Below are 26,877 nucleotides of genomic sequence, written 5' to 3'. Positions count from 1 at the left end.
CAAGTCTTTTTGTCCATTATCTCTTTGGGGTACAGACCCAGCAGTGCTATGGCTGGATCAAAGGGTAGACATTCTTTTATCGTCCTTTGGGCATAGTTCCAAATTGCCCTCCAGAATGGTTGGATCAGTTCACAACTCCACCAGCAATGAATTAATGTCCCTACTTTGCCACATCCCCTCCAGCATTCATTACTTTCCTTTGCTGTTATGTTAGCCAATCTGCTAGGTGTGAGGTGATACCTCAGAGTTGTTTTGATTTGCATCTCTCTGATTATAAGAGATTTGGAACACTTCTTCATGTGCTTATTAATAGTTTTGATTTCTTTATCTGAGAACTGCCTATCCATGTCCCTTGCCCTTATATCAATTGGAGAATGGCTTGATTTTTTGTACAATTGATTTAGCTCTTTATAAATTTGAGTAATTAAACCTTTGTCAGAGGTTTTTATGAAGATTTTTTCCCAATTTGTTGTTTCCCTTCTGATTTTAGTTACATTGGTTTTGTTTGTGCAAAAGCTTTTTAATTTGATGCAGTCAAAATTATTTATTTTATATTTTGTGATTCTTTCTATGTCTTACTTGGTTTTAAAGTCTTTCCCCTCCCAAAGGTCTGACATGTATACTATTCTGTGTTTACCCAATTTACTTATGGTTTCCTTCTTTATGTTTAAGTCATTCACCCATTTTGAATTTATCTTGGTGTAGGGTGTGAGGTGTTGATCTATTCCTAATCTCTCCCACACTGTCTTCCAATTTTCCCAGCAGTTTTTATCGAATAGTGGATTTTTGTCCCAAAAGCTGGGATCTTTGGGTTTATCGTATACTGTCTTGCTGAGGTCGCTTGCCCCCAGTCTATTCCACTGATCCTCCTTTCTGTCTCTTAGCCAGTACCAAATTTTTTTGATGACTGCTGCTTTGTAATATAGTTTAAGGTCTGGGACTGCAAGGCCCCCATCATTTGTGTTTTTTTTTCCATTATTTCCCTGGATATCCTTGATACTTTATTCTTCCAAATGAACTTTGTTATGGTTTTCTCTAATTCAGTAAAGAAATTTTTTGGGAGTTCAGTGGGTATGGCACTAAATAGATAAATAAGTTTGGGTAGGATGGTCATTTTTATTATATTGGCTTGCCCTATCCATGAGTAGTTAATGTTTTTCCAATTGCTCAAGTCTAGTTTTAGTTGTGTGGAGAGTGTTTTGTAGTTGTGTTCATATAGTTCCTGTGTTTGTCTAGGGAGATAGATTCCTAGGTATTTTATTTTGTCTAAGGTGATTTTGAATGGGATTTCTCTTTCTAGTTTTTGCTGCTGAGCTGTGTTGGAGATATATAGAAATGCTGATGACTTATGCGGGTTTATTTTGTATCCTGCAACTTTGCTAAAGTTGTTGATTATTTCAATTAGCTTTTTGGTTGAATCTCTAGGATTCTTTAAGTAGACCATCATGCCATCCGCAAAGAGTGATAACTTGATCTCCTCCTTGCCTATTTTGATGCTTTCAATTCTTTTTCTTCTCTCATTGCTACTGCTAGTGTTTCTAGTACAATGTCAAATAGTAGAGGTGATAATGGGCATCCTTGTTTCACTCCAGATCTTATGGGGAATGCATCTAGTTTATCCCCATTGCAGATGATATTAGCTGATGATTTTATATATATACTGTTTATTATTTTTAGGAATGACCCTTCTATTCCTATGCTTTCTAGTGTTTTTAATAGGAATGGGTGTTGTATTTTATCAAAGGCTTTTTCTGTGTCTATTGAGATAATCATGTGGTTCTTGTTGGTTTGCTTGTTGATGTGGTCAATTATGTGGATGGTTTTCCTAATATTGAACCAGCCCTGCATCCCTGGTATAAATCCTACTTGATTATGGTGGATGACCCTTCTGATCACTTGCTGGCGTCTTTTTGCTAGTATCCTATTTAAGATTTTTGCATCTATATTCATTAGGGAGATTGGTCTATAGTTTTCTTTCTCTGTTTTTGACCTGCCTGGTTTTGGAATCAGTACCATGTTTGTGTCATAAAAAGGAGTTTGGTAGAACTCTCTCTTTGCTTATTATGTCAAATAGTTTGCATAGTATTGGGATTAACTGTTCTCTGAATGTTTGATAGAATTCACTGGTGAATCCATCAGGCCCTGGGGATTTTTTCTTAGGAAGTTATTTGATGGCTTGTTGGATTTCATTTTCTGATATGGGATTATTTAAGAATTCTATTTCTTCTTCTGTTAGTCTAGGCAGTTTGTATTTTTGTATATATTCATCCATATCACCTAGATTGGTATATTTATTGCCATATAATTGGGCAAAGTAATTTTTAATGATTGCCTTAATTTCCTCTTCATCAGAGGTGCTGTCCCCCTTTTCATCTTTGATGCTGTTAATTTGCTTTTCTTCCTTCCTTTTTAAAATTAGATTGACCAGTACTTTGTCTATTTTGTTTGTTTTTTCAAAGTACCAGCTTCTTGTCTTATTTATTAAATCAATAGTTCTATCACTTTTGATTTTATTAATTTCTCCCTTAATTTTTAGGATTCCTAGTTTGGTTTTCTGCTGGGGTTTTAAAATTTGATCGCTTTCGAGTTTTTTAATTTGCATTTCCAATTGATTGATCTCTGCTCTCCCTAGTTTGTTAATATATGCATTCAGGGATATGAATTTACCTCTGATTACCGCTTTGGCTGCATCCCAAAAGGTTTGAAAGGATGTCTCGCCATTGTCATTTCCCTCGATGAAATTATTAATTGTTTCTATGATTTCTTCTCTAACTAAATGATTTTGGAGTATCATATTGTTTAATTTCCAATTAGTTTTTGATTTGGTTTTCCATGTACCATTACTGATCATTATTTTTATTGCCTTGTGATCTGAAAAGGCTGCATTTATTATTTCTGCTTTTCTGCATTTGTGTGCTATGTTTCTGTGACCTAATGTATGGTCAATCTTTGTGAATGTGCCATGTGGTGCTGAGAAGAAGGTGTATTCCTTTTTATCCCTATTTATTTTTCTCCATATGTCTATTAATTCTAATTTTTCTAAGATTTCATTCTCTTCTTTTACCTCTTTCTTATTTATTTTTTGATTTGATTTATCTAAATTTGATAATGGTTGGTTTAAGTCTCCCACTAGTATGGTTTTACTGTCTATTTCTTCCTTCAATTCTCCTAGTTTCTCCATTAGAAATTTGGGTGCTATGTTATTTGGTGCATACATGTTGATTAGTGGTATTTCCTCATTATCTAAAGTCCCTTTTAACAAAATATAATTACCTTCCCTATCCCTTTTGATCAGGTCTATTTTTGCTTTGGCTTTATCAGATATCATGATTACCACACCTGCCTTCTTTCTGTCAGTTGAGGCCCAGAAGGTCTTACTCCATCCTTTAATTCTGACCTTGTGGGTGTCTACCTGCCTCATGTGTGTTTCTTGAAGACAACATATGGTAGGGTTTTGGATTCTAATCCATTCTGCTATTCATCTATGTTTTATGGGTGAGTTCATTCCATTCATCTTCAAAGTTTGACTGTCACTTGTGGACTCCCTGGCATTTTGATATCCTTCCCTAATTCTAACCTTTCTTCTTCAGCTCTACCTTTTAGTCCAGTGATTTACTTTAAATCAGTTCCCCTTGTCCCCTCCCTTGATATGTTTCCCTTTCTAGTCCCTCCCTTTTTGTTCCCTCCCCCTCCCCCCTCTCTTTCCCTCCCTTTTTTGTGTTCCCTCCCCCCTACCCCCCTTGGTTTTCCCTTCTCCCTTCCCTTGTTGGGTAAGATAGAATTAAAGATCCCAAAAGATCTGGATGTTCTTCCCTCTCAGAGTTGATTTCCCTGAGAGTAAGGTTTAAGTAAAAACTCTCTTCCTCTCCTTATTATAGGAGTTTTCTTCCCCTCCCTTTCCCGTGTGAATCTTTGTGTGATAACGATTATTCTATTTGGTCTTTCTTTTCCCCCTATTTACACATTACATTTTCCCCACATATTAATATACATAGATTGATATAAATATAGTCCTTTTAGAAGAGAGTTTGAGTAAAAGAAAAAGATAACATTTTTCTCCTTTTCCCTTTCCTTCATATTTCCCTTTTCAGGTATTCCATGCTCTTTGTTTTTCAATATCGAACTTTCCACAGAGCTCTGGTCTTTTCTTTGCAAAAACTTGGAAATCTTCTGTTTTGTTGAATGCCCATACTTTCCCTTGGAAGTATATTGTCAGTTTTGCTGGATAGCTGATTTTTGGTTGAAGACCCAGCTCTCTTGCCTTTCTGAAAATCATGTTCCATGCCTTACGATCATTCAGAGTAGAACTTGCAAGGTCTTGTGTGACCCTGATTGGCATTCCTTTATATCTAAATTGTCTTTTTCTGGCTTCTTGTAAGATTTTTTCTTTTGCTTGAAAGCTTTGGAATTTGGCAATTACATTCCTGGGAGTTGTCTTTTGGGGATTTAGTGTAGAGGGTGTTCTGTGAGCTCTGTCAGTGGCTGTATTGCCCCCTTGTTCTAGAATCTCTGGGCAATTTTCTTTGATTATCTCTTGTATTACGATGTCGAGTTTGCTGTTTATTTCTGGCTTTTCTGGAAGTCCAATTATTCTTAAATTATCTCTTCTTTCTCTATTTTCCAAGTCTGTCACCTTGTCAGTGAGATATTTTATGTTCTCTTCTAATTTCTTGGTCTTTTGGCTTTGCTTTATTAATTCTTGCTCGTTGTCTTCGAGTTGCCTGATTCTGACCTTTAAAGCCTGGTTTTCCTTTTCACTTTGGTCAAACTGGTTTTGTAGGTGCGTGAATTTCTTTTGCATTATTTCCCACTTTTCCTCCCAGAGGGCTTCCATCTTTTTGATCCTTTCTGATTCAAATTCTTCATGGGTTTGTGGAGAGTTTCCATTTCCTTTGGAAGGTTTTGGAGCATTTGCTTGTGTTTCCTCTTCTATCTCCTCTGTATTTTGTATTTTTGCTCCATAAAATGTGTCCAAAGTTGCCCCCTTCTTCTTGTTTTTTTTTGGAATTTTGGGGCTTTTGTGCTTCTGTGGAGTTTGCCATCTCTATCTGAGTGGGGAGGACTAGCTTTTCTTATGTCTGTTTGGTGTTCAGAGGTTTTAGCCCTAGGCAGATTGTCTGTTCTATGCAGTTGTTGTTCTGTCTTCCCAGGGAAGCAAGGAATTGCTGGTGTTTCCGTGTTACTGCCCTCCTCAGTTCCCTCCCAATGCTTTTCTGTTGCCTTATTTCCACGCTCTGAGCCTGGATCGACCCTTTCCACAGGGTGTTTGTTTCTGTGCCTTAGCCAGCCAGAAGAGGCAGCACTCTGAGGGGGGAGGGGCCGTGGCTTCCTGGAGCTCTGAGGGCTCCTGATAAGATTAACTTTCTCTGGGTTGAACTGAGTATGCTTTGAAGCAGGGACCTTGAGACTCGGATGGAAGGATCCAGCCAGGGGCCTGCAGGCTCCCCCCGTCTCTCTCTGTTTCCCTGCTTTCTGGGTGCCCCCTCGACTGGGTCAGGTTGTTTTCAGGAAGCATCCTTCAGGATAACCGGCCCTGAGGCTCTGAGCTTCCCTCTGCTGCCTTGGACTCGGTGCTCTGGGTTGGGGGGGATGGGTCCTGGGACCTTCCTTCTGCCTACCCCTTAGGTCCGAGTGATCTCGGGTTCTGGCTTTTGGGGGGGCCATACCTTTTGATCCAGGTCCAGGAGGAGGATTCCTGGGGTCTATGCTGTTGATCGTTTTGAATTTTGGTGCCCTAGGAGCATATAGTTTGAGTTCGGTAGGGAAGGGTTTCCGGAGATCTGAACTTTAGCTTTCTCTAAGCTGCCATCTTGACCGGAAGTCCCTGTCCATCTTAAATCTAAAGGAGGATCAAGGGAGAATAATCATCTCAGGGTCCTATAGGGGTCATTAGATGTTTTAGATTAGGAGTCAGGAGGATATAAGGGAGCAAAGGAATTTCCCTGATAATAGATTGCCTGAGCTTCTGGGGGGTACAATGCCCATGTCAGTATAAAGTGGAAGTTTATTCCCAATAGAAATGTTCAGGCAGAGGCTGGATGGCAACTTGCCAGGGATGCCACAGGGGGCATTTCTGCATGGGAGTAGGTGAACTATGGGCCCCCATCTAATTTTGGTTCAGTGCAATCTGGATCTTCACCTCTGAAGCTGAGTCCAGTTCTTGGCACATAGTGCTTAATAAAGATTTATTGCTCGTTTGTTTGATTTCACAGGGATCTGTTAACACCTCTGATTTCACTTGGACCGGTGGATTTCACATGAAAGTTAATATTGGGAGCATTTTAATAATGAATAACCTATCGTTTATTTTGCACTACTCAGAAATCTCCTAGGGACAAAAGAATCTACCTTACATCTCTCAGTGCCCCAGGCATCTCCTCCCACCTCTTTTCCATGCCCCCCCAAGAAATAGCAACCAGAGCTACTAAGAATGACAACCAAATTATTCTTTCAGCAAGAATCCCCTCTGGAAATTCTGACTGCGTACAATTCTATGATTCCAAGCATGCCCACCTGTATGTTTTAGAATCTCTGCTTGGACAGATGGCATCAATGACTCTGGCAAAGGTTAACAATTTAACAAACATGGGACAAAAGAGACAGGGACCAGACCTTTGATGTCACTGTGTTAGGTTTCTTCAAGATAGGGAAATTCTATTCTCTAGATCTTTAAAGGACCTTCTCTGCAAATGGGAAAAGTTGGCTGGAGTTGAGAGGCTCAATGGCTTGCCTAGAATCATACAGTTAGTACATGCCAGACGCAGGACTTCCCGATTCTCCAGGCCAGCTCTATTCGCCACACTCTAGCTGCCAGTAACAAGGTGGACATGTTTATGGAGAAACAAGCGTGTAACTGATAGATAATGGTAAAATTTAACTAGATGATACTTTTAGTCATTCACTCTTTTATGATTCTCTTTATAGGATTACATCATTCTTTAATATATCTCTCCAAATTTAGCATGTTTTCAACTTAGGAGAAATCAGATTTCACCTAAGCCAAGACAATGTTGCGATAGTGAGAGATGTCCAGCAATGGAAGGGGCGGCTTTCTGAAGTAGTGTAGAGGACATTTTTACATTGGTTGGGCAGATGGAGTAAGTCAGATCTCAGATTCCTTTTAAATTTAAGAATCTGTGTTTAGGTGGCTCAGTGGATTGAGAATGAATCTTAGGGATGAGAGGTCCTGGGTTCAAATTTGACCTCAGACACTTCCTAGCTGTTGTGATGCTGAACAAATCATTTAACTCACATTGCAGTCCTTACCATTCTTCTTCCTTGGAACTAATACATGAGATTAATTCTAAGATGGGAGGTAAGGGTTTATTGAAATTAAAAAATTCTATGTCTATCCCATGTCTTTAAAATCCACTGATTTTGCACTTCCTAAAGAAAGTCATTGGTGGTAAATGTGACTCCAAAAGAGATCTTCATTTGATATTGCCAGTCTTAGAACTTTGGTTTCCCTCACTTTCTCCTCCTAAGATACTTTTTCTGACTGAGGGATTGTAAACATTATAGTGGGACAAATACAAGTTGGATCTTGGCAATGTGGGTATACATAGGCACTTCTGTGGTTAGCAGTAGCATGGGAGTGGCCAAGGGTACCATGGATTTGAAGGAACAGGCATTGGGCAGCTAATTGGCACAATGGATAGAGTGCTGAATCTGGAGTCAGGGAGTCCTGGGTTTAAATCTGGCTCGAGACACTTACTAGCTGTGTGACCCTGGGAAATTCACTTGATCGCTGTTTGCCTCATCTTTCCTTTTTTTAAAATGGAGATAACAATGCACCTACCTTATTTTTGTTATTGTGAGGGTTATTATGAGGATCAAAAGAGATAATAATTGGAAAGCACTTTGTACAGTGCTAGGCACATAGTAAGCACTATATACATGCTAGCTGTTATTGTTGTTATTATTGTTTTCAGGAAGATACTTAGAGATGTAATGCATTTTCTTTTAGCTCATGACATATGAAAAGTTGCAAGCTACTCCAGGTGTTTTTCTTTCTTTTTTTTAATTTCTTTTTTTCTTATTTTTAAAACACCATTCTTTTTTGCTTTAGGATCAAGTTGTAAATATTTGTCCCAAGGCAGAAGAGTGATAAGAATTAGGCAACTGGGATTAAATGATTGACCAGGGTCACACAGCTAGGAAGCATCTGAGACCAGATTTGAACCTTGGACCTTCTGTCTCCAGGCCTGGTTCTCTAACTGCTGAACCACCTAGCTCCTCCACTCTGGGTCCTTTTCAATCCATCAGATGCTATGCTCCTGGAATAGAGCTATCACACCTAAGTTTGTATCCATGCCATTCCAGGAAACTGGCTTGTTTAGTTTCTACTTTCACTGAAATGACTAGTTGTGTTGACTTCATGTAGAACAGAGCCACAGAGTGCCCCACTTCCATTTCTATTGGCTGAATTATTCACTGTTCTCCAAAATACCTCCCTGTGGAATTGCCTCAACTGGCGGAATGATTCTATTTAACCAGATACCCTTTCCAAGGAAAAACAACAGCTCCATGTTCATTTATAGCCAAGTAACAAATATGCACATCTTGAACAGCAACACAATGCTCTTTGAGAGCCAAATTTCAGCCTCAGATGTGTAAGGAAGACAATAGGAACTGGGAGCTCATTTCCACTCTCCACAGACTGAAATCTGGCCTTTTGATTCCAGTCATGTTTTCTAGCAGCCTGAAGAAAGTCTTCAAGGTGAGTAGCAACTCCTTGAGCTGAACTTGCCCTCCTTTTCAGCCTCTTTTTCCTATGAGGAGACCTGGCACTTCTTACAAAGTCAAGCCTGAAGAGGACCTGGGCATGCCTCACTTGGAAAAGAAAAATCAAGCAATAAAGAAAGAGCAGAAAGTAGGACAGAGCACATTGAAAGTAGGACAGATCTGGAGGCGAAGATCCTAGATCAGAACCCAGCCCAAGACATATTTCTTTTCATTTACATAGTGAATAACAACTTACGCTGGTTAGATGGTGCCCATGATTATTATTTAATAGTTAAACAGTGCTTGACATGTGCAAAATGATTTAACATCATGCTTTATTATTTATTAAAGAGGAAATCATTTTTTAAAAGCAAATTGACTTTTCATCCAGGAAGCATTAAAGTTTGGTTCTCTCAGCAGAAGCTGTGAAAAGAATCAGCTCACTTTCACTCTGGAAGTTGATGGGGATTTGCAGGAAACTTTCAGGTTTTTGCTTTTCATGCACTAGAGAAAAGTGAAGTCCAAACTTGGATGAAATAAATGGAAGTTTCAGTAAAAACATTGTTTTTTGGTTGATATATTTTGGTTGTTGCTGTTGGTTTTAAAGGGGAGAAAACTGCCCAAGCTGGAGTAGAACCTAGGAATAATGACTCAGAATATGTAGCGCTGTCCAGTTACACAGGGTTTCCCATTGACTTTGGTATTTGATCCTTATGACAACAAGGTTGGAGGTTCAAATGTGATTATTTCCCAGTTGTGGTCAAGGAAACTGAAACTAAGACAAGGTGAAGTTACTTACTGGGGATCACAGCATGAGTAAGAGGCTAAGCTTGGAGTCAGACCCTGGGATTCTAGTACCAAGGCCAGTCTTTCCATTACATCACAGAGAGAGTCAGAAATGATGCTAAAAGTCCGTCAGTCTGGAGATGCTGAAGTGAAGACTGTATATCCTAGGCTTATAAGCAGACTTATGACAGTGATAAACAAGGAGCCATAAATAGCACAGTGGCACATGACAACCATAATTGTTGATATTTTCATAGCATTTTAAAGTGTGAAAAGTTCTTTGCATACATTTTTCATATAAGCCTCATCACAAAGGGACAAATGATGAATGGGGATACTAATACACTGTTGGTGGAACTGTGAACTGACCCAACCATTTTGGAGAATAATCTGGAATTATATCCAAAGAGTTATTAAAATGTATATGCTTCTGACCCAGCAATACCATTATTAGTTTCTCTTACTAAAGTGATAAGGGAAAAGGGAAAAGAAACTTATATGTTTTAAAGTATTTATGACAGTTCTCTTTGAGTCAGCTAAGAACTTGAAATATGAGAGATTCCCCCATTAATTGAGGAATGGCTAAACAAGTTGTGGCATATGATTGTGATAAAATGCTTCTCTACTGTAGGAAATGATGAGCAGATTAATTAAAGAAAACATGGAGAGACCTTCATGAAATTATGGAGCATGAAACAAGCAGAACCAAAAGGATATTGTAAAAGTGACAGAAATATTGTTTGAAGAATTTGTGTATGTTCACTCAAGAGAAAGAACTGATAAACAGAAACAAGAGAGATATAGTTTTATATATACACATATATATTTTTGTCAAATGATGCCTTTTCTAGTGCAGGGAAGGGAATTTTAATGTAACAGACAGACAAATAAATTTAAAAAATAAATAAGTGAGATATAGAATATAGGGACTTCCATTTTACAGACAAGAATATCAGGCCCAAGAGAGGTAAAATGTCTTGGTGAAGGTTAGACAACTAAATGTCTAATGCAGGATTGGGCTTCTTCGTCTGAAATTTAGTGCTCAAGTCACTCTTTCAGCTAACTGCCCTCTATACAAAGAAGGGAGCCATATGGGAAGGAAATATATAAAACTTCTTTTAAAGCAATGGTTACTTTTTTTTTGGGTGATGGATACCTTGATTTATATATATATATATATAAATATATATATTTATATATATATATATATATATATAAAATCTCAATTACAAGCACATATGACTGCATAGGTATTATTCCACAAATGTCAGAATCTTAGAATGTTAGAAATGGAAGGAATCTTAAAGATCAACTGGTTCTATCTTATTTTACATGTTGGGAAACAAGCTCAGAGAGGTTAAATAATTTACCTAAAGTCACACAGTAAGTTTGCAATCCTGGGACTGGAATGCAAACTAAAAAAAAAAAAACAAAATTAAAAAATCATTACCTTCTGTCTTAGAATCAATGCAGGTATTGGTTCCAAGGTAGAAGAGTGGTAAAGGCTAGGCAATTGGGGTTAAGTGACTTGCTGAGGGACACATAGTATATTTCTGAGGTTAGATTTGAACCCAGGACCTCCCCATTCCAAGAGTGGCACTTTATCCACTGAGCCACCTAAATGTCCCTAGAATGAAAATCTTTAGATTTCTTGACTGGTGTACTTTTTCCTATACTGTATCTCCTACACAAGAGAAAAGGGAAAAAGGAAAGAAACAAGAATCTGTCAGATACCTACTATATGCCAGGCACCCTACTACTTTATAAATATTTCATTTGGGGGCAACTAGGTGTCTCCCTGGATAGAGAGATAGCCCTGGAATCAGGAGGTCTTTGTTTCAAATCTGGCCTCAGACATTCTATCTCTGTGACCCTGGACAAGTCACTTAACTCTGATTGCCTATCTCTTGCTGCTTCTCTGCCTTGGAATCCATACTTAGTATTGATTCTAAGATGAAAATAAGATAAAAAAACAAACAAAAAACTCCAAATAGCTCATTTAATTTTCACAATGACCTGGGGAGATAGGTGCTATTATTGTCCCATTTTACAGGTGAGAAAACTGAGGCAGACACAGGGTTCACAGATTTGCTCAGGATTACAGAGCTAGTATTCTTCTAAGGCCAAATTTGAACTCTGATCTTCTTGACTCTAAGCCTAATGCTCTATGCACTGGGCAATTCAGCTACTTCTAGGAGAAATCAGAAATAAGCATGCCAGTTCAGGGGACAATGAGGACCACTATTAATCCCATGAATGACAATTCTCTTGTTTGCTTAATTCAATTCAGGTCAACAGAAATTTGTTAAGTACCCACTATGTGCAAAGAACTATGGTTCATTCTGGAAATATAAAATAAAACCATCTCTTCTCCTACAAGAGCTTACTTTCATTCCTCTGGGATCACAGTGATTCATATCAGAAAAAACTTTGAATTTGGAATCCACCTGAGTTCAGGGCCTGGCTCCACTTTTTACTAATTTTCTGGCCAGTTAACTTCTTTGAGTCTCAGTCTACTCTTCTGCAAAGTGGGGATAAAACATGATCCAACTCGTAGGGTTGTTTTGAGAAAAATTCTTCATGGACTTGGAAGCTCTCAATAGCTGTGAACTATTTTTATTATGGTTGTCATCCCCTAGAAATCTCAGGCACAATATGCTCCAGTAGTGGGGGGAAATGATTCCTAGGTCATTGTAGCTTTTACTTTTTTAGCCACTTAAAAAAATCCCCTCCTTTTTGTAAGAAAAACAAAAGAGATCAAACTGCAAAGCCTTGCCATGCAGTCCATTCCAAGTGGGACCCATTTGCTGGCTAAGCAGTAGATCAGCACAAATTATGAGCATTTAGACTCGTGTTAACGTGCTAATTGAGGGGAGGGGGACACTAGATGATGAGGTCTCCCCAGATGCCCTTGATCTTCCCCTCTTGATTCCTGAAATACCAATTAACACACTCAGTCAATACCAGAAAACATATGGTACGGATAAACATAACACCATCAAGAATCTCACCTCCCTGCTCGTCACAGGACATTAACCCACCCACAGTAGTGCCCCTAAGGGGGTGACAGCAGCAAATGCTGATGGAAAAAGTTACAATTTCCTATTTTACTTGCTCTCTGTCCCGGAGAGGATGCTTCAAATCTCTAAGGGTTTTGAAAAAATGGTTTTATGAGTTGGCACTCTTGTGTTCATTAATTAATTAATTCAACAAGGCTTTATTAAGTATTTAATATGTTCAGAGCCCCATGTTAGGTGCTAGGGGAGATAGAAAGATAGCCTAGCATGGCACATGCATCTTCAATATTTCAGTGGATTTATTATCTCATCAATTCAATTCAATTCAACAAGCCTTTATTGGGTACCTATTATGTATTAGGCACAGTGCGAGGCACTGGGGAAAAAAAGGCAAAAATAAAGCCATCCCTTCCATCCTACTGGGTTTCCTTTCTATAAGTGAAGATCGCAGCTCATTGATACTTTTTTACCCTGTATGATCTTTGGCCATGTTTTCCTGTAAATCCTTCAGTGGATCTAGGTACACTAGTGCATAAGTGTAATACACATTTAAATAGATATCTAAAAGAGGAGTACAAAGTGTTTTAAAAATCAGATCAAGGAAAAATTATTTCTAACGAAAGATAATCAGAGAAGACTTCATAGAAGAGAGGTTGAGGTGGACATTGAAGAATCAGGAAGATGAGATTTCACCAGATTAGGATGAAAACTCATGAGTAGTCTAGGTATGGAAAATTATATGAGCAAATGTAGGTGGGATGGAGTGAGGAGTATATTTGGAGAACAGGAAAATAGTGCAATTTGACTTAAATATAAACTATGCCAGAGAGAAACATGAGATGAGACTAGAAAGGTAGAGTCATAGTTAGAGCTGGAAGGGAACTGAGAGGTCATCTAATCTAATCTTCTCATTTAACAGCTGAAGAATCAAAGGCTCTGAGAAATTAACTGACTTGCCAGAGTTCTAGGATTTGAACACAGGACCTTTGACTTCAAATCCAGTACATTCTCTAATTACATTGCATTAGAGACAAGTTGTAGATGGCCTTAAGTATAAGATTAAGGAGTTTGGACTTCATTTAACCAGCAATGAGGAACATTTTGAGGGAAATAATCTGATTGGGACTGTGCAGTATTAAAATTATTCTGTTCTGACCAATGGGCATAAGATTTACAAACTTCCTAAACTTATAATAATTTCCTATGTGTTCTGGAGAATCAGTCAATCAGCTAGCATTTATTGAGTGCCTACTATGGACCAGGCATTGTGCTAAGTACTGAGGAGCAAAGAAAGACAAAAAATAGTTCCAGCTCTCAAAGACTTCATAATCTCATAGAAGAGACAACAAACATCAATGGTTATGTACCAACAAGGTACATACAGGAAAAACTGGGGATCATCTTAGAGGGAAGTTCTGAAGATTATATAGGACTGAGAAAGGGAAGGTTACCTTATGGATGATAGAATGTTAACTTGACTTGAAGGTAGCCAAAGAAACTAAGACAGTGGTGGTAAACCTTTTAGAGATCATGTGTCATGTCCTGTTTACTGAGTGCCAGGTGTGCCTTGACCCCCTCTCCCCCTTATCCCACACAGGGGAGGGAGAAAGTGCTCCCATTGTATTGCTGGGTGGAGGGGCAGGTGATGTAAAAATATCATTAGACACAGTGGAGAGGGGGAAGGGAGCAGCTCTGTCTGAGTCCCTCTGCCTTTCTAGTAATTAATTCAGGATGGGGAGGGGAGGGCATGCCCATAAAGAGTGCTTTGTGTGCTATCTTTGGCACTTGTGCCTTAGGTTTGCCATCACTGACCTAGAAGATGGAAATGAGGAGGGAGAGCACTAGTCATGGAAAACAGCTGGTGAACATGTTCAAAATGAGGAGATATTGTGTTGGGAGATGGAGTATTGTGTTTGAGGTACAGCAAGTAGTCCTTTTTTATTGTATTTCAGAGTATATGGATGGGAATAAGGTATAAGAAGACTAGAAAGTGCCATGCAACAACTAAGTTATGAAGGACTTTGCATGCCAAATAGAGTATTTTTAAATTTGATTCTGGAGGTATAGTAGAACCACTGGAATTTATTGAATGGGGATGGTGGGAGTGATATAGTTTGACCTGTTTTTTAGGAATATCACTTTGATAGCTTGTTTCCTATTTTTAACTGACATTACTTCATTCTACCTTCCAGCACTGTGAGAAAGTGAGTGATTGAATATGTGTGTGTGTGTGTGTGTGTGTGTGTGTGTGTGTATGTGTGTAAAACTCAAGGGACCACTTATGGATTTCTAAGTCATACTAATGTACCTAGTCCTGTCATCCATGAGCTAGATATGGTTGGCCAGAAACAGGCAGGACAATTCCATATATGCTCCATCTCCCTTACCTTTGATTTTAGAGTGATTTTGTTTTTGAAATAAAAATGTCCATAGGCTATAGAAGGAAAAATATCAACTTTGTTTGAAAGAACACCCAATTTCTTTTCTTTTAAATCTACATTCATGAAGCAATCTCTAAATTTATAATTTGCTTTCCAAGTGGAACTACTCACTAGGGAGAGAGTGCCACGAGCAATGAAATCTTGACATTCAGGGCAGCTATTATTGTTCACTGAAAATTAATAAATAAACATTTGGGATCACATAAATTTGGTTAGTGTGACTAATTTCCCCAGAGCCTGATCACCTTTGGAAGCACTAATAAGACTGAGTTTCTTTACCTTCAAATTGGAGGACCAGACAAAGTCTAGACTCATAGTCCTACCTGGACTTCCAATTAATTTTTTTCAAACCCCTACTTTCTGTCTTAGAATCAACACTATATATTGGTTATAAGGCAGAAGAGTGGTAAGGGCTAGACAATGGGGAGGGGTTAACTAACTTGGTAATATAGTTAGGAAGTATCTGATGCCAGAGCAATAACCTCTTAATGAGTCTCTAAACTCCAACCTTTTACCTTTCTAATCCTTGGATTTGTCTTGATTATGTCAGATGTGCACATGCACAAATGTCTTTAATGGCTGTCCATTTCTACCCAAATAAAGTAACAAACCCCTAGACTGGTATTCGAGGCTCTACAATTTGGTTCCTATTTATCTTTCCAGCCTTATTTCATGCTACTTTCTGATCCCTGAGATGAGAAGTCATGAAGATTATTAGGTGCTTCTGCAATAATTCTGGCAAGAGGCAATAGAGGGCTGAACTAAAGAGCTAGTCATGTGAATGAAAATGAGGATAAATTTTTAAATGTGTACAGGTAGAATTGAAAAGACTTGGCAACTGATTACATATGGGGTTCAAGGGAGAAGGAAGAGTCAAGTCTGATTCAGAATTTGCAAACCAGGATTCCTGACAGGAGGTGATACCTTTAATAAAAGTAAGAAAAAGTTGGGGAGACATGCCCTTGGAAAGGGGAAAGAATGTCTTGTATCACTAGCTCCTAGCCTTACACATAGGAGGTACTTAATGAATTGTTTTTATCTTTATATTTCTAGATGACTACTTCCTAGTGTGATGCTGGACACATAGTAGGCCTGTCTATTGAACTGAAGTGAAATTAATTAGAATGTTCAGTGGTTAGTTGATGGGATGCAATTGGATAGCACAGTGGATAAAGAGCCAGACCTGGAGTTGGGAGGTCCTAGGTTCAAACCTGGCCTCAGTTACTTCCTAACTGTGTGACTCTGGACAAGTCACTTAACCCCAATTGCCTAATTCTTGCCATTATTATCTTAGAATTGATACTAAGATAGAGGTAAGGGTTAAAAAAACCAACCAGGTAGTTGGTGATACAGAATTGGAACTCAGTAGATTTTTTTGGGGGGGGCACAGTGTCTGGATCTATAATTTGGGCAGTGTAGGGAAACTCCTATTTGGAAATTTCCTTCTACTAATGCAAATTGACAATTTATAATTTTTTTCTGAGGGCCCAGAGGGTCATATAGCTGGTATATATCGGAAGAAAGAGAAAGATTAGAGTTGAAACTGGGAGTCATCTGCAGATTGTATTCAAGCCAGGGGAGCTGAGATGGTCAAGAAAAGGTGTGGAGACTGGTCTTCATCCATGTATATTATGCCCGAGTTTTGTCTATGGACCCACATGACACACATGTTGGAGATTTTTTCTAGCGTTCTTTATTTTCTTCAGAAAACATTTCATGGGTACCGGTGCATTACTTGGGCTGCTTTCTATTTTCCATCACCCTTGCTATGTGGCCAAATTACCTCATTTTCTAATCATATATCACCTCTGCTTATATCCCTTATATGTCTTCTCAATTGAATATTGATTTGAAATATGTTGCAGCTTAATGACAGCCATCATGTATCTCCACTGCCCTTTGGATCACTCATAATGTCAATTTCTTAGAGATTGTGAGGTTACAAGATCTTCAACCATATAGGACTGCCAAGAGAATATTTATCTTAAAAAGACTAGATCATATGATCAAACATAAAAGGGGCACTGGAGTTTTTCTATCTATACCAACAGTTTGTACCAAACTGTGGCTAAATCCCATGTCAAACTTTAAGTTAGGTGTATGTATATAAGGATATTCAATGTATAATCACAATAAAAAGAAAGTGTCCATTCGATTAAAAAAAAAAGAAAAGGTGTGGAGAGAGAAGAAAAGAGAATTTAGAAAAGAATCTTTGGGAGCACTCACAATTAGGGGGTAGGGCACATGAAGTATGACTCATCCAAGGATATGGAGGAAAAGAAGTCTTACAAATAGGAGGAGAAACAGATGGAAAGAGTATTGGGATGTTTAAAGGACTTTCTAAAAGTCCCATATCAAATTTCATCTTCCCCATGAAATCTTCCCTCAGTCCCTTTGCTGGAAGGGATTTCTCTTTCATCTGATTTTGAAACAGATTATATTCCATGCATATATTGATCATATTTTAATCTGCATTTTATTTATTTGTATAAATGTCTAAGTTCCCTTGGCATATAACATTTTAAGGTTTGTTTATTAACTCTTCAACAGATGAGGGAAAAGGCTCTGAGAAATTCATTGATTCACTCAAGACCACACAGCTGGTGGGTCACAAAGCTTGGATTTGTATCTAAATCACTAGATTACAAGTTCAGGGTTTGTTCACCTCTGTAGCATATTTTCTTTCAAGTGCTGAAGAGGGAATACAAAAGAATAAAGAGTCTAAGATCTTAAGAGGTAGAATATAATAATAATAACTAGTATTTTTATGGTACTTTAAGGTTTTCAAAATGCTTTACAAATGTCTCAATTAAAACTCACAACAACCTAGAAGGTAGGTGCTATTTTTATCCCTATTTTACAGATGAGAAAATTGAGGCAAATAGTAATATGGGATTTTCTCAAGGCCACACAGTAAATGTCTGAGGAGGTATATGAACTTATATTTAATACTCTATCCTTAGTTTAACATAATTTCCTCTAACATATTAGGAATATTGAATTTGGTGCCCAATTGGTTATTGGGGCTAAAGGAGAAAGAATAGTTAAATATAACTATGAGGTTTTGACCCTAAGTAACTGGGAAAATGGTGACATGATTAACAGGAATAGGGAAGCAAGGGAGAACCAGTTTTCTGGAGGTTAGAGAATTATAGGTTTAGAGGCTGTAGGATCATAGATTAGGAAGGGAGAAGTTAAGTTCAGTTTGTTCAAATTTAATTTAGGTTAATAATGGGAATCCAGGTAGAGGACTCCTACTGGAAGTTGAAAGTGTGGAATTAGAAATTAAGAAAGAGGTAGGGGTTGAAGGTAAAGATTTAGGAATCATAGAGATAGAGGTGATAATTGAATTTATGGGAATGAATGAGTTTGCTAAGGGACGGGTATAGAGGGGGAAGGTAAAAGGGAAAAGGATAAGCAAAAATACTGGTTGTGGATTCAGAAGATTTGGTATAAAATTGAGTTCTACAACTTACTACCTTTAAAATATTGATATTTAGCATTTATATAATGCTTTAAAGTTTGCAATGCACTCTACATATATTGCCTAATTTGATTCTTATAACAATCTCGTGAGATGGATATTATTATTATACCCATTTTATAGATGAGGAAACTGAGGATCAGAGAGATTTAGTAACTTGCTCAGAGCCAAATAGTTCAATGTATCTGTTAGGATTTGGATTAAGCTTGCCCTAATTCCAAATCCAGCACTCTATCACCTTGCCTTTATAAACCTTGTCAAAGTCACTGAACCTCTCTGGGACTCATTTCTCATCTGCAAACTGAAGGAGTTGGTCTAGATAACTTTTAAGGTTCCTTTCCCATCTAAATCTATGATCTCATGAAACTGAAATTATAGGAATGTAGAGAGGCTTTGGACTTACTCTCTCAATCCATGTAAGCACTTGCAGATTGGGTCATCAGAGTGACTGGCTACAACTCTCCCTCAGAGTTCTAGGAGCACACTAAGGGGTTTTGTGATTTTTCCCTAATACTATTGACTCAAATCCCCATCCTGATGTATTTCCCCTCAATCAACTGGCAATCAATACCATTGTCATTTAATATTTCTCTACTATCATTGTTGCCAGTGATTAGCACCCTACTCTCAATTTAAAAACTGACCATATATTAAAACAAAAAAACTGCATAGTTAAGTGCTGAAAAGCAGAAATATTAAATGCATTCTTTTCAGGTCAGATATAAAAGTTATATTTAATAAGGAAACATGGAAACAGAATAAAATTAATTGTAGACTAAATAACTTAATCCTAAAGAATGGATGGTTTAAAGAACAAATCATAGAAACGAGAAAGAATTTTATTAAAGAAAATGATAATGCCCATCTTCAGAGAAAGAACTGACAAATAGAAACATACATGATCTCTCTCTCTATCTCTCTATTTTCTATCAATCTACCTACCTAACTTCCAACCCCCCTCTCCATATCTATCTATCTATCTATCTATCTATCTATCTATCTATCTATCTATCTATCTATCTATCTATCTATCTATGCATGTATGTATGTCTATGTATATATGTATCTACCTATCTCTCTCTATAACTATGCATGTATCTAAGTATGCATGTATAGATGCATCTGTCTTTCTATGTATGTGTTTGACTATCTATCTATCTGTCTGTCTGTCTGTCTGTCTATTGTCAAATGGTGCCTTCTCTAGTGCAGGGAGAGATGGAGGGAGGGAGATACCAGGGAACTTTAATGTAATAAACAAACACATAAATTTAAATGTCAAAAACCCAAGTTAAAATCAATTAGCTTTTACAGAGGGATATTTGCTGAAAACATATAAGAACTAAATTAAAAATATTTCTATAAACCAAGCATTCATTTATAAGTCACTCCAGACCTAGAAGAACAGGCTTAGACTTAAAGCTGCTACATCAAATTAACCTCTAGCTGTGGCATAGCCAATGGACCAGTTGTTCTCTTGCTTGGAGTCTTGGCTACTGATTTGATCTGCTGCCGAGTTGGGTCAAACAGGCTCTTCCTCATAGCTTGGCTAGCTCACTAGATTCAGTTTCTGCCAAACTGGTATGAAGTTGAATTCCTGAACCTCTAGTGGCTCTTGTTACCTTTAAAAAGGGCCCTCTCCTAGTCTGTTTTATCTCCTACACTCTTTCACCTAAGAGTAGGGAATAATGAAACAGAACCAAAACAGAAAACTAGTCATGTTCAGAGTTATCTATCAGCCCGGTAGAGAGGCTTACAGCATATCTCCCCTGATTGCCCCTCAAAAAGAGTCAGATTCAGATTTGACCTGTTCTGTATGAACAGTTCTGGTTCCATAGCCAATTAAAATGTTTTCCTTTACTTTTCAGTGAGCAGAGAAGAAAATCACAGAAAATCTGCCCAAGTTCTGAAATTAGGGACAGGGCTTTCTAATACTCATATCCAGAAACAGGATTCCTGAGCATCCATAAGGGCTGGCCCTGAGCAGAACAGATCTGAGTCTTCAATGGCCAACCTGGGCATCCTACTTTAACCTTCCTTTGCCTCAGTTTCCTCTTTTGAAAACAAGGCGATTGGACTTAATGGCCTCTAAGTTCTCTAGTTCCATGATCTAGTTCTAAATCTGTAATCATATAAGTCTTTTAAGAACAGGGGTCATATTTTATTTTTCTCTTAGTACCTGGCATAGCACTTTGGCACAGACTTCTGTATGTTGAATAGATCAATGATTTAATCAGTGTGGGTACTCTTTTTCACTGATGCAGATCACAATTCCTCCATATCATACTGAGGAGTCTAAATGAGTCTATCAAACTTTTTTTTTATCACCTCTTGGCTAATATTCTGGTGACAAGTTGCTTTGAATACAGGTAAGTCATTCTTGGATGATCTTTTGTTGGGTCCATTTTTTAAAACCTTTATCTTTTCTTAGATTCAATACTCTGTTTTGGTTCCAAGACAGAAGAGTGGTAAGGGCTGGGCAATAGGATTTAAGTGACTTGCCCCGGGCCACACAGCTGGGAAGTGTCTGAGGTCAAATTTAAAGCCAGAAGCTCCTCTCTCTAGACATGGCTCTCAATTCACCAAGCCACCTAGCTGCCTCCTATTGGGTCCATACTTAAAAGGATGCTATGTATGACATTCTCTTTAAAATTCTCTGCCTGTTTGCTCTAGCAGACCTGTAAAGATTCTTCTTAAAAGGTATTGTGGAATACAAGTAACTGCCCCTTTCCCCTTCCTGATCAGTAACTCGGGACTTTTTAAACAATGGACAATAGACACTTTTCTGGTGGGATCATACTGAATAAATAGACAAGTTTGTGCATATATATATATATGTATAAATATACATATATATATATAAGCTAAAGGGGACTTGCATACATCTGGATTTTCTAAGAAACTTGTAGTCTGGTAAAAACTAGACTAGCTCATCAAAAATGACTTCCATAAACTTAGGATAGAATTCTTAAAAGACACCCTAAAAGTATGGTCACATAGGCATTCCTTCAAAGGCAAATTGATACCTCTCCAAGGCTCACCTGGGCCTCCTTTACAACTAGCAGAAAAAAAAATGGATAAGAACTTTTTCTTGCTAGTCTGACCATCAAGGAAAGGAGAATGAAGAGAGGAAGAGAGGACCGGAAGAAAAGAAAAGGGCTTCCCAGAGCCCCTTGCTATCACTTCCTAAGAAGTCAGTTCACATGTGATGATCTTTCTTCTTAGCTAAGTCTCTAGATCTTGCTTCCCAAGTTTGGAAGCAACACCTGCCAAAACTACACCACATGCTCCAAAATAGAGATGAGGGTCAGGAAGGTCCAGTTGATGAAGCATACCTTCCTGTCACATTTTGACCTTTTTTTTTAAACCCTTATCTTCTTCCTTAACTTCTTATGTGGTTCCACCACATAAGAGTGGTAAGGGCTAGGCAAAGGGGGTCAAGTGACTTGCACAGGGTCACATAGCTAGGAAGCGTCTGAGGCCAGATTTGAACCCAGGACTTCCTGTCTCTGGGCTTGATTCTCAATCCATTGAACCACCCAGCTGTCCCCTGTTTTGACCCTTTTAAAGGAAGATCAGTTTTGTATCAAGGAGATTAAATTCTGTTTACAAAGAAAGCTGGTGAGGCAATTAGGTGTCTCAGTGGAGAGAGCTGGGCCTGAAGACAGGGAAGTCATGGGTTCAGATCAAGCCTCAGTCACTTCCTAGCTGTGTGACCCCACTGGGGAAGTCACTAAATCTCAATTGCTTAGCCCTTACTGTTCTTTTTGATTCTAAAGAGAAGGTAAGGATTTTAGAAAAATAACCAAAGAAAGTGATTCCTTCAACCCAGTCATATAACTTAGTGCTTCCTGATCCCCTAAGAACCTGAGTCATGCTGGAGCCTGGCTTATATTTGTTCCAGAGAACCAATTGTTAAATTTTCAACGTGAGCTTTTTTTGCCTTGAAAATTGGGGCTTGGTTTATTGTTTTATTGATTGTCTAGTTTTAAGAAAATGATGGTGAAATGTCAGTAATGCAGATTAAATTTAGAAGTATGTCTGGACTACAATTCTTCCTCTTCCCAGAGCACCAAAAAATACTTGCCAGCATGATGCTGCTTGAGACCCATTTTTCTGATTTGCACTAGGTAGAGGAGAGGTATGTGGGCACAGTTCTCATTTCAGGTAGTTAGGATGTAAAACAAGGTGTCAATTGATGTTAGATATTGCCAAGGACTGCTGCACAGTCAAACCTTTCTGGTTTGGTGGGTCCTTCCAGAGTTTATGCTTCACTAATACAAACAAGAGCCCATTTCTACTCTTTGTTACCATGAAGCATGCCTTACATATATACCAAGTGCTTAATAAATTTTGAGTGAATAAATGAATTCAGTTGGCTCTACTGGGGAATGCAATGAAGCTTTAAAAGCAATTAAGGAAATTCAATTCAACAAGTATTTATTAAATGCTCAGTATGAGCAAGGCACTGACCAGTAAAGGAACTCTGCTTTACTGAATCCTTTTGGGACTGGAACATAGTAAATAAGTGCTGGTTTGATGGATTGATTGGTATCAAAGACAAATTGTTATTTATCAGGCACATTGTATCCCTACCTGCTCTTCCAGCCTTATTCTGATTCTTGAGGTAGCTACAGTCAATAAACATTTATTGAGTGCCTGCTGTGTACCAGGTACTATGCTAAGTAGTGGGGTATGCAAATAAGAAAAGGACAGTTCCTGCTCTTAAGGAGCTTACAATCTAATGGGGGTGTGTGTGTGGGGAAGACAGTGTACAAAAGGAATTGATGCCAGAGGATAAAGGAGAGGCATGATATTCATGGAGAGAAAACCAAGCAGCATAAGTGATGGGAAATGAAAAGATTGCTGGAAAATTCTGAGCACTCTCTAAAGGGAAGTTTTGGGAGGAGCAACTGAGGCTGCTGAGAAAGTCTTGAGTATCAAACCTGGAGCAATGTCCATGATGATGAGATTTCTGGTGATGAGTTTATCCTGTGGTAAGTGTGATGTACTTGGAATTGAAACCAAGCAGAGTGGCTGATGAGAAATAGAGATGGCTGAAGAATTCTGTTATTCTGATTCTATCTGATAGTCCCCTCCCCATGAATATAGTCTCATCAAAGCCTTGAAGGTACAGACTATAGGAACTACATGGGAATACTCCAGAGTATTTCTGAGCTGGGCCAGCTCTGGTGCTGAGGGTGGTGGTGAACCAGTATAAAAGCACTGATGATGTTACTTTGAAGCACAAATAATTGGTACTTTGTGGAAAGTTTTCAGTGTTTTTTCTCTGTAAAATAACTTTTGAACAAAATCCAACAAACAGGGACACTGTGTCCATCTTTAGTAATCTGATAGAAGTCTTTTGTACAGATAGTATAGTTCTCTTTGGATACAGAAGAGACTGTCTGGAGTACTATTTTTTCTTTTCTTTTTTCTATTTTGGCTTTTCTGACTGGTTCTGAAGTGTAGGCAATCATAGGACAATTGATTTGGAACTGAAAGGGATCTCAGAGGTTATTTAGTCCAATACCGTCATTTTATAGATAAGGACATTAAGTGATCCAGCTTGCTGTTAATTTATTTTTCATTTGTATCTGACTCTTTGTGACCCCATTTAGGAAGTTCTTGGCAAAGATACTGGAGTGGTTTGCCATTTCCTTTTCCAGCTCATTTTAAAAGTGGGAAAACTGAGGCAAATGGGGTTAAGTGACTTGCCAGGGTCACACAGTTAGTAAGTGTCTGAGGTCAGATTTAAACTCTTGAAGATGAATCTTTCTGAATCCAATGTACCACTTAGCTGACCACGTGATATAAGCTAGTAAATGGTAAGAGAAGAATTTGAAGCCTTTCTTATTCTAAGGACTCTCCTCTATCCACTAAGCCCATGTTGACGAACCTATGGCACATATCCTCACCCTTTTCCACCATGCCTGAGGATATTTTTCACTTTACCCACCCCTCTGCCCAGCCACCAATGGGAACACTTTCTCCTTCCCCTGTCTAGGGTAAGGGGGCAGCTCATATGTGGTGTGAGAGTGCAGTTTGTTACTGCAAAAATATGGGTTCAAGACTTTGAATTGCCAAAAGCATAAAGATAATTTTTAGTGTCTTGATTTAAATAAAAATAAGTGATTGCCATGGGAAAAATTCCCAAATATGAAATACCCAAGTCAGCTGGGTTTTATGGAGATTTTAATTAATACAAATGAAGGAATTAAAGAAAGGGAGAGAGACAGAGTAAGAGGAAATAATAGGAAGGCTAGGGCCTAGGCCATTGGCCTAGGCCTTTTCTTTTAAGAGAGAAAATTAAGTCAGTCTTTAAATCATTCACCACAAGATTGTCCCAAGCAAAACTCTAGTGTTCAGAGAGACCCTCCAGTTCAGCTCCTCAGCTCAACTAACTTTAGCCACCGAGAGAACCCGCTGAGAGACCTCAGCTCTCAGCTCCTGACCTCCTTTTAAAGAGACTTTTCTCTTATGTCACCTCCCCTAAATTTTCACATCTACCAATCACAGTAGGCATTTTCCAAAGGACTGACCATTCTTAATTCACATCTTGTTATCACCTTCTTAATTCACATCTTATTATCACCTTCTCTGGGCAGACTAAAACTTATGAGTATTTCACATTTCTTTGCTAAGCTTGCCCCTTGACCTTTTAGTGATTAATTTGACATTCATAGGTACTTAGCACCCTTTTGTATTAGATCTAAAAATAGACCTAGCTTAAGGGCTTGGCCTCACTATAAGTATGGGTTGGGGACTTTTCATTGTTTAGTAAGGAGTTTTACAACTTTATCTTCCCCTAAAGTATGCCTAAGTATGGGTGGAGTAATTTTTAAGTTCCCAATTCATTCCTGATCAAGTACATCCATTGTTTAAATAGGGAATAGCCTTAACCATAACCTTAAGATAATGTTCCAAGTGAGAATTTGAAGATTCACAAGTTTGGGCACTCAATCTCTAAAAGATTCACCATCACTTCACTAAACTATTCTGCTTCTTATCTCATTTGGCCACCAAGCTCAAATTGCAGGTCTCAGCATATGTGACTTGAGAGTCAGGAAACATGTGAAAAATGGATTAAGGAAGTATGGAATAGTGAGTAGATGGTTATTATTAATTTTAACATCTATCTTTTCTCCATAGAAAGTTATTACTTGCAAATCTCAGCCTTGCAAACATTGTTGGCATGGCTTGACTCCTTTTAGTCAAGAAAACTCATCTTCACACCCTGGATAGTAGTAGAAAGAGGAAATCTGACCAATGTTGAGGAGCAAGGATGGGTTTAGGAGGAGGAGCAGAAAGGAGTGACTTCACCTATGATTTAGTGAAGAAAAGGAACAAAACCTTTATAATAATGCAACCTTTGGTTTCTATTAGGTTGATGGCAGTGAGTCAAATTTTCTAAAATGGCCAAATTTGTATTAATTGTGCTGTTGGATATGTAATTATGAAATGATTTATGCTTATGCCTCCAATGAGAGAGCAGAAATTCTCCAACAATGGACTGAAGTGGAGTGGGGAGGTAAAAGCCTAAACTTGTGCTAATAAAGGTCATCTTCTCCTGTGTGGCTCCTAGAGCTATCTCTTGCCCTAATGCTATGTATAAAGGAATTGCTGCTGTTCCTTTGCCCTTCATTTTTGAAGAGGACAAGTGACATCATGGGGTGATATCTTGACTTGCATGTGAATTGGATTTAAGTGAAGTAGATTTGCACAAAGTCATCAGCCTTACTTTCTTCTACAGAGTCACTATAGACTTCAGTGGTGAGACAAAAATGAGAACAGATGATGGCCTGGGATGCAATGGATGACCTTGGTGTCTTCCATGTCTGACCAAGCTCTAAGTGCTCCACAGTGCCTGCTTCAAATGCCTTCATAGCTTTTAGAACCAATTGTCCTTGTCCACCCATTTCTTAGGGAGAAGTCTTCACATACTTCACCATAACTCACTGACATGTTTGAAGCCTACCAGGTGTTCTCAACCTGGTTTAGATAATCTGTGGGGATGGTTTTACTGGAATGTGGCTGCTGTGCATGCTACAGCTTCTCAAATCCACACATCCACATGAGAGTTTGTGGAAAGGTCGACATCAAAGGTGAATAAGTAGCTCTGAAAAGGGCTTCTTGGCAAGCCCTCACACTGGAGGTACTAGTCCTTCCTGAATACCCCTACCATCCCACCCCAAAGAAATACCAAGAAATGCAAGGACAAGCTCAACCCCAGGTATTTATCAGAAATAAGATTGGACATTTCAAACATGATCTTTAATAGAATTTAAAAAATTAGAATTAGACAGTAGTTGTATCAAGCTGAAGTAAGTCAGTAGTAGAGAGGAATTGTTTAGGACTACTAATATCTTATGTCTGCTTTACTCTCAGTGTTTTATTTATTTATTTAATTTATTTATTTTAAACCCTT

The sequence above is a fragment of the Monodelphis domestica genome, chromosome 2 (genome assembly GCF_027887165.1).
Source record: "Monodelphis domestica isolate mMonDom1 chromosome 2, mMonDom1.pri, whole genome shotgun sequence".
NCBI classification, from domain to species: Eukaryota; Metazoa; Chordata; class Mammalia; order Didelphimorphia; family Didelphidae; genus Monodelphis; species Monodelphis domestica.
Note: the sequence above shows the minus strand (reverse complement) of the source record.